The following is a 12,841-nucleotide window of genomic DNA, read 5'->3' on the forward strand; positions in this document are numbered from 1 at the left end:
GCCTTTAATCCTAGCTACTAGGGAGGCTGAGGCAGGAGAATTGCTTGAACCCAGGAGGTGGAGGTTACAGTGAGCCGAGATCATGCCACTGCACTCCAGCATGGACAACAGAGCAAAACGCTGTCGCAAAATTTAAAAAAAAAAAAAGAAAAGAAAAAAGAACACCAGTTCCATTCATGAGGGCTTTGCCTTTGCAATCCAATCATCTTCCAAATGTCCTACCTCTCATCACTGTTGCCTCGGGATTAGGTTTCAACACATGAATTCTGCTGGAACACCAACACTCAGACTCAGATCATAGCAATGCATATACAAAATAATCAGGAGAAACACCCTAGCCACTTGCAAATTTTTTTTTTCTTAAGTGACAGGGTCTTGCTATGTTGCCCAGGCTGGAATGTAGTGGCTATTTATAGCATGATCGTAGTGCCACAGCCTTGAACTCAAGCCTCAAGCCTCCCCTACTAGACCTGGTGTTACTTACACATTTTAATAGAAAAAACAATAAAGGACTTTGTGGGAATCTTAGGTCCTTGATTCAGTCACTAATTACTTGTGACACCGTGGAAAATTTTTACTTTGCCTTTCTCAATCTTAGTATCTTACCAGTTAAAAGAAATGACTGAAATAGAACAGGGGTATGAGCTTGCGGATTCTAAGGATGATTTCAAGGCAGGTTGAACTTGTACACATATGAGTATGTGTGTATTCTGGGAAAGACCTTCAAGTATATCCATAATATTAAAAAGTTAAAAATTAAAAGTACCCTCTCAGGTTACTTCCACACAACTCTGGAATACCATGATTTGAATCAACTTACCCAAATAAACTCAAAGCTTGAACTTAGACTCAGGTGAGCATAATACTCGGTATCAAAACTGCCCACCCCAGAAATGTTGTCCCTGACTGTATACTACCTAATCCTCACCAAGAACCACTCTCTAGTCCTTCACTCTGTTTTACTGTTCTTTAATAGCACTTTGTTGCATGACATTATACCTTGCATTTGCCTATTTCCCCTCCTCTAGCATATACGCTTCATGCAAAAAGGGTTTTTTCTGTTTTCTCTGTTGGATTTTTTCCCTGTGCCTGTTAACAGTGCCTGGCACATATTAAGTGCTCAAAAAATCTACTGAAAGAATTAATTTTTAAAAAATCTGTAAAATGAAGCATGTAAGAACAAATACTCAAATACATTAATTTTCTTTTCAAAAACTCTAGGGCCTGCTATGAGCCGTGCACTCTACCAGGCATTTTATGAAATTATCTATCTCAATCTTCATACTATTACTTTAAGGCAAGTTTCCCAATCCTTAGAGATTTTTCTAAAATAATACACCTGTAAAAAGGAGCCAAGCAATGTATTATAGAAAAAGCTGCTTTATCAGGATTCGAGTGCCAGATCTGCTGGTAACTGTGTGGTTCACTTACATAAGCCACATATCCCCTCAGGAACTCAGTTTCCACGTTTGTATCATGGGGATAATGTTTGTACCCTCTACTGCAGGTCATCAGGAAAATAAATGTGAATATAAACACTTAATATGTTAGCAGTGATGGGCAAATGTCTATCATAGTAAGTGATGTGTTGGGGGGGTTTCTGCAGAGATTTGCTACAAGCTGTTTTGCTATATGAAGGCAAGAGAGCAGGCGACAGCTATACAGTACCCTCTTAAACAGGAATAGAATGTCCAGAAATCCAGAGGGCCCCAGGAAAGGCTCCCAACTCAACAAGGTGATGGCCAGGCCCAACTCCAACCTGTTGTCCACTCCTTTCCCTCTCAATTGCATTTATCTGTAAAGAAAAAAAATATGTCCCAAAGCTAGCCCAGGACCAAACCTTTTTGCATGCTGGAATTCACAAACTCTTCCAAGAAATTAGTTTTCTTGATAAAATGCTTAAGCATTTTTTTTCCCAGTGGGATTAAGACTTGTTCTTAGAAACCAGTCACTCACTCACCCAGATGACTGTCAGTCAAGCGTGTGGTTATCTTTAACCAATGTTCTTTTCCTATCTAGTCTAATAATGGGTATCAAAGAATTGTGTACAATTTCTTACTATTCTAGGTGAGTTTGTTCATGCATTCTTAAAATGGATGATGGTAACTAAAACACTTTAGTATCAAATTAGTTTCTATTAGGTATATTTATAAAGGTGATGTTCTTTTTTGTTACTGTTTTTTGTAAAAGAGCGTCTTGCTCTGTCACCTTTGCTGGAGTGCAGTAGTGCTATCATAGCTCATGGCATCCTTCCACCTCAGTCTCCTGAGTAGCTGGGATTACAGGCTCCAGCCATCATGCCTGGGTCCAAAAGAGTGATATGTTCTAACCATGCTCTTTCCCTATCTGATACCCCTGTGTACACCAAGGGGGAATCTTTAAATTGGCCTACTAGGGACCTAACGGTTGATACCTAATTTGACTGAAAAATTTTCTTTAGTGTTCAAACCAGTGATCTTCAAGCTGGGGTATGGGGCTTGGGAGTCTTATTTGGAGTGATTGACAATGTGGTGGAATCTACTTCTAAAATCAATTAACCCTGCCTAAGAGGACCTCCTTCAAAATACATATTGTCCTACTTACTCTTTCCAACCATATTCTTTTTCCCCTTTTCAAATTCACCCTTTTACTGCAGTAAAAAAGAAAGGCAAACATCTTATTTCTCAGGAGTTCACTTATGGTGCATTGTCTTGGGGTGTAAAAATCTCCAGGCCCCCAAGCAGAGGGCCATTTTGAAATAACCATAGGATTACAGATACCGACAAAGTGAAAGACTTTCAGGCCTGAGAAAAATCCTTTTGGGAGTCAGAGTGCAGTTTCTATTTCTTTGATTAGATCAACACTGGAGGAAGACCTAATCAAATCGTCAAGCAATAGAACATTGAAAAATCGTTTTTGTGATAAATCACCAGATATCTTTGGGCATATAACTCAGGAGATTAGAAGACAGAATGGAATTATACTGACTTCATTTCCATATGTTTATATGGCAAGACTTCTTAAGCACTTCCATTTAAAAAGAAACACTTGCTTTGATTATATGTGTTGTTCTGGTCAATTGTGTACTAGTGAAAAATCATAACAACAATTCAAAAGAAATGTTTTTCAACATTTAGAGCCTTGTCACTTTTTTAAAAACAAATATACTGAGTGTGTGTGTGTATGTCACAAAAGTAAGACATGATAATCAATGAAAAACTTTCAATCACAACAGTGTTACACTGGGATTAAGTTTTATAGAATAGAAGAGGAATAAAATGAGTTTCATGAGAAAAAAGATCTATGTAAAATTCCTGACTTTTCTAGAAGAGCTTATTTTTATGTTTCTTAAATGGATGACGAGAGACATCAAATTACTTTGGTATTTAATTTAACTTCCATTGGGTACATTTAAAAGAGGGATTTTAAAAACGCAATAGTTAAAACATTAGAAATGCAACTGTCTGCAACTATTCAAAATTATGATGAAAAATTTCAGACATTAACTTTAAAAACGTATGAGAACAAATCGTTTTTCAAAATCCTTGTAGAGGACACTCAAAAACATTCAGAGATACTGTTATAAACTACTTGTAAGCCAAGAAGAACCTGTGTGAACCACCTAAAATTTTGACTTCTAACAGAAAGCCAAAGTCAGGATTATTTCATTAAAGTACAAAAGCCATCTCAAGCATCCCCTACAAGTTGCTAAATCTGGAACTCTAAACACAGTAAGTGTTCAATAAACCGTAGCTCATAAACAAAGTACTTTAGCTATTCAACCGATATCTATTAACGGCATGTATAATATACCTTGTTACTTCTAACCTTCAAGGAGATATTCTTTAAAATTTTATGCAAATACCAGTCAAAAGTACATTATTGAAATGAAGCCCTAGACTAGGTAATAATTATGCTAATTTTATTCCCTAATTCTCTCCTGGATATTCACCACATGCCCACAGTATGCCATGTATGACATCTGGCCCAGGAATCCCAGGAAATGAACACAATATAGTGTTTATCATGAAGAAGCATCCAGGAGGAGGCCAAGATGTTCCTTAGCCTAGGTACTATGATAGGTATAGCTCAGAAGCCGCACAGAAGAGGGAATGAGGAGCTGTTGGGGGTGACAGGCAGAGAGAAGGTGTCAGGAAGGGTCTTTCAGAAGAGGTATGCTTTAACTGAGCCTTGAAAGATGGTCGTGTGCTTGTCAAGAGGATCCCAAATAAAGGGAAGGAACAAAGCTACGGAATGAAGCCATCTGGCTATCTAGAACCTTCCTCCCTGTACTGCAAATAGTTTAGGACAGCTGGTGTATGGGGGTGTGACCGCACACTGTGTCTATGGTACATGCACTGCGGACACAGAGATGACAGAGTGGCAAGAGATGAAGCTGAAGAGCTGCAGAAGTCAGACAAAGGAAGACTTTCACACATGCCACACCATGGTGTTTCGACTTAATCCTGAGGCATAGGGAGCCATTAAAGGCTTATTAAACCAGGCAATTATGGGATGAGATTTGTCTTTTAGAAAGATTACTTTCTGCAGTGTGGACAATAAATTCGTAGGTGATGGTGGCAGAGACTATGCTCAAGACTACAAAGTCATTATCAGTTAGAAGATAACTGGCAGTGTTCCTGAAGACTCACAGCAGAAAATGGGCTGTAGAGGAAGGGCAGTAATAGAAGCACTTGAAGGTTATAGACTCTAGACAAATGGGTTACCAATCCTGTAAGAGGACTGTACGGAGAATAAAGCAAGGAGAAGCCCAGAATGAGTTCCAAGAAACTTGGGATATATACTTGGGTAAATAGTATTGCTGTTGGCAAAAACACAGAATCTAAAGGTGAACAGAAAATTCTGAGGAAAGCATCTTCAATGTTCTGTGAGGTAGGTGGCATGGATATTATTATCCCCATTTTATAACTACTTGGTGTATTAGTCCATTCTCACACTGCTAATGAAGACATACCCAAGACTGGGTAATTTATAAAGGAAAGAAGTATAATTGACTCACAGTTCTGCATGGCTTGTGGGAGCCTCAGGAAACTTACAATCATAATGGAAGGCATCTCTTCACAGGGTGCCAGGAGACAGAATGAGTGCCCAGTGAAGAGGGAAGCCCCTTATAAAACCATCGGATAGTGTGAGAACTAGCTCACTATCACAAGAACAGGATGGGGGAAACTGCCCCCATGATTCAATAATCTCCACCCAGTCCCTCCCACGACACGTGGGGATTATGTAAACTACAATTCAAGATGAGATTTGCCTGGGCACACAGCCAAATCATATCAGTGAGGTAATATTATTCACCCACTATCACATGCAGCAGTTTGGGCACGTTTACTACACACCAGACTTGAGAGCAGTTAAACAAGGGAGACAAAGTTCTTGCTTTCACAGAACTTATATTTTGGTGGGGGTGAGGGGAATAGAGTATAAACAAGCAAGCAAACAATAAACCGAGGTTTGAAAGACTATGATGGGAACATAGGTAGGGGGTACGGGTACTTTTGGCCAGGGAATGTATTTCTGAGGTCACATTTGAGCTGACTCTCGAGCAGAAAGTAGTCATGGAAATGTATAAGGGAAGAGCATTCCAGGCAGAAAGAACAACAACTGAGAAACTCCTGAGGTAGGAAGGAGCTTGGTGTGCCACCGAGGGAGGAACTGCAAATACCCGGGCAAATCCGAAGCAGGAAGTCCAAGTTACAAGGGCATTCCAGGGAGAGGGAGGGTGAAAGACTCTGGCACCGGAGGGCACCACTGGCCAGGATAAACTCTCTTGGGATTGCCTGCAAACGCCTGGCCACCATGCACAACACTGTGCCTCTGAGAAACAGCATGATGACTGAAGGAAACCAAAATATCGCACCCCAAAATATACTTCTTTGACATATTTTGAGATGGTTGTTAGGAGGGCAAAACAGAAGTAGGCCTGTAAAGCTGTCATTTATTGGGGAGATTTGTGTCTGTAGAGTATCTGCATTGATGCAGCCAGGCTTTCTCTGAGGCCTCACCTTGTCTGTCTGGATCTAGGAAAGATTAACTGAGAGTCTGACGGATTTAAAGGTCTGAAAGAAACATTTACCATCTATTCTATCTGAGGGCTGCTACCAGAGAGGTTCATTTAGATAACAAGACCACCTTTGCTGGCCAGGCCTCCTCTTCTCTCCTTCCCATAACCTGTCTTGCCACCATAACCTGATTTACCACCATTACCTGTTTTTAGCCATGCTCTCAGCCCCTATTCTTTCTGTTACCTCAAGATGGTATACAAGCATTAACCATCTGGCCATTTCTTTGAGTTTTTAAAATATTTTACATGACTCCTGTGCACACATGTGCACATAATAAAATTTATCAGCTTTTTTTTTTTCCTGTGAAGCTATTATCACTTTGTTTCATAGACTCAAATTATCAAACCTTCAGGGAAAAATTTAAGCTTCCCTACATGATCCACATATGCTTCTCAAAGACAAGTCATTGCTTAGCTTAGGACTGCTTATTTTAGCATTGAAATGGGGCCAGGAATAAACTCAGTTTTGTTAAGAGAAATGAAGTTAAAATCTTTAGATGAACAGAATTTATCTTAAATTTGTCGACTCAGAGCAAGAAACATTCTGCAGTGCAATGGCTCATGGTTTAACCCCCAAGGCTCAGTCATGCCATACCACAATACATGGAAAATACTACAATATGTGGAAGATGCATCAAAGTAGAGTGTTCCCTGCCATCCTCCAAGGCTGTTACAGGGATTAGAGAGGCATCATTTCCCCCACAAACTCCCCTAATAGCTCAGCAGGACATGGCAAGGAGAAATGGAACCTTCTAATGCACCTGCCAATAGCACTCCCTGCCATGCTGGTTCCTGTCTGTGCAAAATGGAAAGGTACAGAGGGACTGGCTGTGGGGGTTGTCCAACGTCTTTGAGAAGGCCATCCCATGCCTAGTCCAGTCACCCAATCCTCTGAAACACACTGCTCATACTTCCCATCCTGTGGTCATTTTCCATTGCTGCTTTATGGGCTACTGATTTTTTTGCCAACAGTCTTTCTCCATTCAGCCACGTGGTTTCAAATTCCATTGGCTAAGGATGATGCAGATCAACCCTCTGACCCTCTACAAAAATATACTACTTTACAGTGCCGTCTCAGATGCATCTGCTTGTTGTATGAAGACAGCATCTGTATTTAAAGTTTGCTAACATAGCCCAAATAAACTGTAAAAGCATTAGATTATTCCTGAGTGTCACATTGAGAAGTTATACATGATATACTCTTATTTTATTTATTATTATTTTTTTGGAGACGGAGTCTTGCTCTGTCACCCAGGCTGGAATGCAGTGGCATGATCTCAGCTCACTGCAAGCTCCGCCTCCCAGGTTCATGCCATTCTCCTGCTTCAGTCTCCCGAGTAGCTGGGACTACAGGCACCCGCCACCACGCCTGGCTAATTTTTTTTTTTTTGTATTTTTAGTAGAGACGGGGTTTCACGGTGTTAACCGGGATGGTCTCGAACTCTCGACCTCAGATGATCCGCCCGCCTCAGCCTCCCAAAGCACTTGGATTACAGGCATGAGCCACCATGCCCAACCAATGTCTCCTTTATAGCAATCTCACAGTGACAACTTCTCATCTGTTTGCAGTGAGTGATTGATTCACCTGTCCTCCCCAGTATGATCCCAGATCTTCATGAGGGTGGGGACCATGTGCATTTTTGCTCATCATCATTGCCTGGCATAAACTAGATGCTTAATAGCTACTGAAGAAAAAATACTGTGAAATATTTTAAATGGTGGTAATGTTTAGCTTCTGACAGTGGCTCAGCCAAAAATAATTCAAGGCTGAGGAAGGTTAAGGCTTAAACATTCTGTATCATTAACCATTCTGTATTTTGTTATATCAAAATAGATAGAAAAAATTTTGCTATCACTTGGGTGATAAACTGATTTTACAGATAATTTTATAACTTTTAAAAAAACAGAATAAGTATTGATTTTTGAAAAGGTTCACACAGGTTAGGCCAAATTAAAAAAGAAAAGCTACCACTTTACTGAGGACAGTATTAAGCACTTTATATACTTTTTTCATTCAACCCTAACAGTCAGCTATTATCCAGTTTACAGATTTAAAAACCTGAGAGAGAGAGAGAGACTATGGTTGCATACTGAGGGAGGATTTGTGTCCAGATCTATTTGATTTCACGGGCCATGTTTTTAGGCTAAGAATAAATGCTGACATTGAGTAATAATGTCTTGCTCCCTGACACTCAAAAACCTCATCTCCTCCCATGACAAGATACAACACAGCAGTCTGGTAACACCAAGTGGGGTAAGTGTCCAAGTATTTAAAATATTAATAGGATTTGGGAGCCAGTGATGTTGTAGCAGAGAAACTAGACAATTCAAGGAAAAGAAATAAGGAGCAACATAAACAGCATTTACTGAAAGCATGTTTTATGCCAGATACTACATTAGATGTGTTAATGTATAACATTTATTTTAATCCTAAGACTCCTGTGAGAAAGACAATATTAGTCAAGAAAAAAGAGGGTTAGGATAGCTATGGTGTTTGGATAGCTCCAAAATTCCCCACTTTTTGCTAAGGATCTGAGTTTCTCTTTTTTTTTTAATTTAGCTAGGAGTAAGACTGTCTGGAATAAGGATAGTATTTCCGAGTCTCTATTCCAGCTACCTGAGGTCATGTTACTAAGTTCTACGCAATGATATATAACAAGAAGTATATGACAGCATCCAGGAATTTTCCTTCAGAGACCATGGGCTCTTGCATTTCCCCTCCTTCTTTTTTCCTTCTTTCCTCCTTTCTGCTACTTGGAACTTGGGGGTGATGGCTGAAGCTCCATCTTGGGATTATGAAGCTGAGGACCTCATCTTATTTATGGTAGATGATCCAAAGGGTAGAATCAGCCTAGTTCTCAGAAGACTGTAGAACCATCATACCAGCCATAGATTGCCTCTCTGCAAGTTTTTTTAATGTGAAAGAGAAACAAGCATCATTTTGACTAAGCCATTGTTCTTTGCAGTCTCTGTAGCTGGCAACTAATTTTAACTAATCCACAACTCATCCAAAGTGGTGGCACAGAATTCAGAATCAGGCCTGTCAGTCTGCCAAGTTTGTTCTCTTAGGTAAAACCTTGAAGAACTCTTGCTTGTAATTTGCAAGAGATTTTGGAAAAAAAAAAAAGTTTCAAAATGCTGAAAAGGAATCTGACAGAATAAGGAAGGTTCAAATATGCTCTTAAATCTGCTACCTGAGAAAGAATCAAAAGGAATATGCTACTCAGCAATAAAGAATGTGGTCTCCATCAGAGATGAGCAGAGGAAGATCTCAGTCACCTGCATGGAGGTGGAAACAGAAGAGAAATAGAAGCTGTGCAGCTGGCAGTGTCTGTGAAAGATGCTGTGCTTGTCAGTCGAAGAACAGGCATTGCAGAACGGAGCCCTGGAAATGGTCACGGGATGACAGATGAGAAGAAAGAATTTAAAGGGGCTCTGAAATTTAAAAAAAGCAAGAGATGAAGTTTAAATATATACGGTCTAGAAAGAAACAAGTAGAATCACATGACCCATATCAAAAACAGCAAAAAAGTCAAAAAGGCCAAAGGGAAAGGTCAAGGTTGAAGCCCTGACAACTCATTTTTATTAATTTCCTTTGCTCAGGTTCTTGGCAGCATTGAAGGAGTAAATGTAAATTGTGTTGCAATTCAGTAGAATCCTAAAGGAAAGGCAGTCATAGAACAGGGAGTTTATTGTTACCCTTTGTTCAGTTTCTAAATGAACCACAGTGATAAGAACTCAGGAGAGAGATCAATGATTGGAGCTAGGCCTAATTTTATTTAAGATCAATCTTAATGATCAGAAAAAGAAAAATAGGTTATTATGTCTGCCAAAGGCATTAGTTTAAACACCAGAGAAATTAAGTCATAATAAAGGCATGTAGGAAGTTTAGAAAATACGGATGGGGAATAAAATGAAAGCAGGCAATAGCAATAAAAGGCAGCAATATGAAAACAGATATGACACAAATTAGAAGGCATTTTACAAATGGTTAAATAAATTCTACACTATAACTGGGTCTCCCAAATTCCTCCTGAATGGTCACAGGTCTGAACTGTTTGCTGATGTACCCAGTGGTCTGGGAGTCAGGATAGCAGTAGGGAATCTGCTACATGCAAGGCAATGCAAATCATTCCACCAAGTGTGTAATAACATGACAGAATCAGAATGCATTCATTTCTAAAAATATCAGTGTGTGGTAGAAGGATGCTGGGAAGGAGAAATAAGAGTAAAATTTGAGAATTCAACTTTAGAGACACACCAAATGAAAATCGGGGATTGGATTAAACAGGCTATGAATAGTAAAAAATCCAGAAAACATAAAATACTCAGGTACCATCAGAAGAATTTGAAAACTAAAATACAAAAACAAAAACCCTTGTTTATTAGAAAAAGTTTGGCTAAAGCAAGGATGTTCTAAATTTTAAAATATTTCCCCCCTTAAACTTCAGAAAACAACAAAAAATAACAAATTTCAGGCCACTGCAGGAAAATGCTCACATAGATTAGCCTAAAATACTTGGAGGGCTTAGTATCCTTTAAGTTTTATTAAGCCCCTTTTCATTTTAATTACTGTTGGTGTTTTCATTCTGAGGATCCTGAAAATTAAAATAGCAATGGGAAATTGTGACAGCAGTAGAGAAGAGATTTCAAAAAGCAAATCTCAACTAGTCAAATCATTCAGAACGTGAAGAGATTCATAACAGGCTGAACATGTTGGAACACCTTACCAATTGAAGAAAAAGAGAACACGTTTCAGAGAATGGTAAACTTAATTCCTACAAGCAGATTTTAAAATGTTTTGGGGGATACTAAGGCTAAGGAAAGTGCCATGACCCAAGGGTGCACTCGATGACATCATCACCCCCATTCTCTACCAGAATGAAGGGACCTCTTTTTAGCTTACAGAAGTATCAGACATGTTAGGGCTTATATTCTAAAATTACACAGGCCCAATTACCTTGGAGGGTTGGCTGTCACTTTATATTCTCTGAGTAGAGCTGCTGACAAGGAAAGCCAGGAGAAAAAGAAAGTCGCCCCGGCACCCACAATTCAAAGAGCATTTGGGTTCACACCTGTAATCCCAGCACTCTGGGAGGCCGAGGTGGGTGGATCATTTGAGATCAGGAGTTCGAGATGAGCCTGGCCAACATAGTGAAACCCTGCCTTTACTAAAAATATAAAAATTAGCCGGGCGTGGTGGCGGGCGCCTGCTGAGGCAGGAGAATCACTTGAACCCAGGAGGTGGAGGTTGCAGTGAGCGGAGATCGCACCACTGCACTCCAGCCTGGGCAACAGACTGAGACTCTGTCTCAAAACAAAACAAACAAACAAAACAAAGAGCATTTGGGGTTCCCAGGATGTGTGGCCTGTACACATAGAGGGTACTGGAATGGTTTAAAAAATTATACTGCAGTTTGACTTCTTTTCCATCCTCACTCCTACACCTAGGTTTAGGGGACAAAATCATCTGATCAAGATATATTTTTTTTTAGATTTCTGGGGTGTTCTAGAAAGACTATTATATCATTTGCAAATGGGTTAAGTCTTTTAATAAAAATCATGCTATTTAATGTCTTAATATACGCTGAACAAATTGTTTTAATTTGGCTATATATTTACAATTTAAAATGTTCATACTTATATCTTTTATCAGTGGGATGTTTTGTTTGTTTTGCCTTTAGGCGAAGTGAATTTATTCAAGGAAGTTCACATGTCGGTTTTGTTCTTTTAGAGTGGTGTCTTTTTGACCACAAAGAAAAAAAAAGTCTTCCACAAATGTCATCTAAAGGCAATCTATGGACCTTAGGAAGTCAGTTGAGGACACAGATTAATGAGCCAATACTGAGCCTCCTCCCTTCTAACCTCTCAGCACCTGCTCAACTAAGCTCAGGGGAAACTCTTGAGTCTTCTTTTTAAACTGGTATCGCTTGCCCCTTCTTTCTCAAATCAACAGCCAACACCGCCACCAAATTATAGGCAAACAACGAGTATCCAAGAGCGTAAAATAGTTCCCAATAAACAGCTCCAGTGCAGGGGGCAAAAGAGAGCAACCTAATGGGGGCACCCTCAGGGGAGTTGCGCTCACCTGGAGCGAGACGCCAGCCTGGGAAAGCGGAACCCGCTTCCCGCCCCGCCCCGAGGACTCACGCTCAGGTGCAACGCCAAGACTCCCGGGGGAGATAGAGGGAACCGCCTCCACGCGACCGCCCACTCCTCTTGCCCCAAATGACCCCAGCACACAGGAGAGGTCCTCTGAGTGTGGGGCTCTGTCTCTCCCGAAGGCAGGGAGCAGAACGAAGCCGCCACTCGTCTCTGCAGCCGGGCCGCCGACGCGCAGCCTGGCTCGCAGGTGAGGCGTGGACAGGTAACCGCACCTGCTCGGCCAGCCCCACCTGCTGCGTCCCCGTACCCGGTCCTCCTCCTCCCCACCTCGGTCGGCGCGACTCCCCCTCCTGGAACCGGGATGTCACGCTCCGACCTACCTGCGCGACTCCAGCCCCAGGCGCCCGCGCTCCCCTCGGCGTGCTCCCGGGCCGCTCCGGGCGCGCAGGCGGCGGCCCCGCGCCTGCACTTTCCCGGCTGCCGGCGGCTGCGGGCTCAGCGGGAAGCCCCCGCGCTGCACAGCTCACCGCCTCCGACCGGCTCCATTGTGACGCGGCGCGTTCCGCCGGCCAATGGGCGCGCGGCGGCGCGAACCGCTGACTAAGTTCGCGGGTGGAGGAGGAGGGGACTGGGCGGAGGCAGGGCGTGGAGGCGGCGACCACGGCGGTGGCG

The 12,841-nt window shown here is 41.5% G+C and overlaps 1 protein-coding gene across 1 annotated transcript in view; it reads right to left on the reverse strand.

Moving 5' to 3' along the window:
• Nucleotides 1-12,602, reverse strand: part of LOC103224467 (leucine rich repeat containing 8 VRAC subunit B) — a 53,115-nt gene extending 40,513 nt beyond the window's left edge. The window contains exon 1 of the mRNA XM_007978029.3: nt 12,550-12,602. The gene's annotated coding sequence lies outside the window, so the exon portion shown is untranslated. The remainder of the gene's footprint in view (nt 1-12,549) is intronic.
• Nucleotides 12,603-12,841: the final 239 nt, after the last annotated feature.

Source organism: Chlorocebus sabaeus, chromosome 20, assembly GCF_047675955.1.
Source record: "Chlorocebus sabaeus isolate Y175 chromosome 20, mChlSab1.0.hap1, whole genome shotgun sequence".
Lineage (NCBI taxonomy): Eukaryota > Metazoa > Chordata > Mammalia > Primates > Cercopithecidae > Chlorocebus > Chlorocebus sabaeus.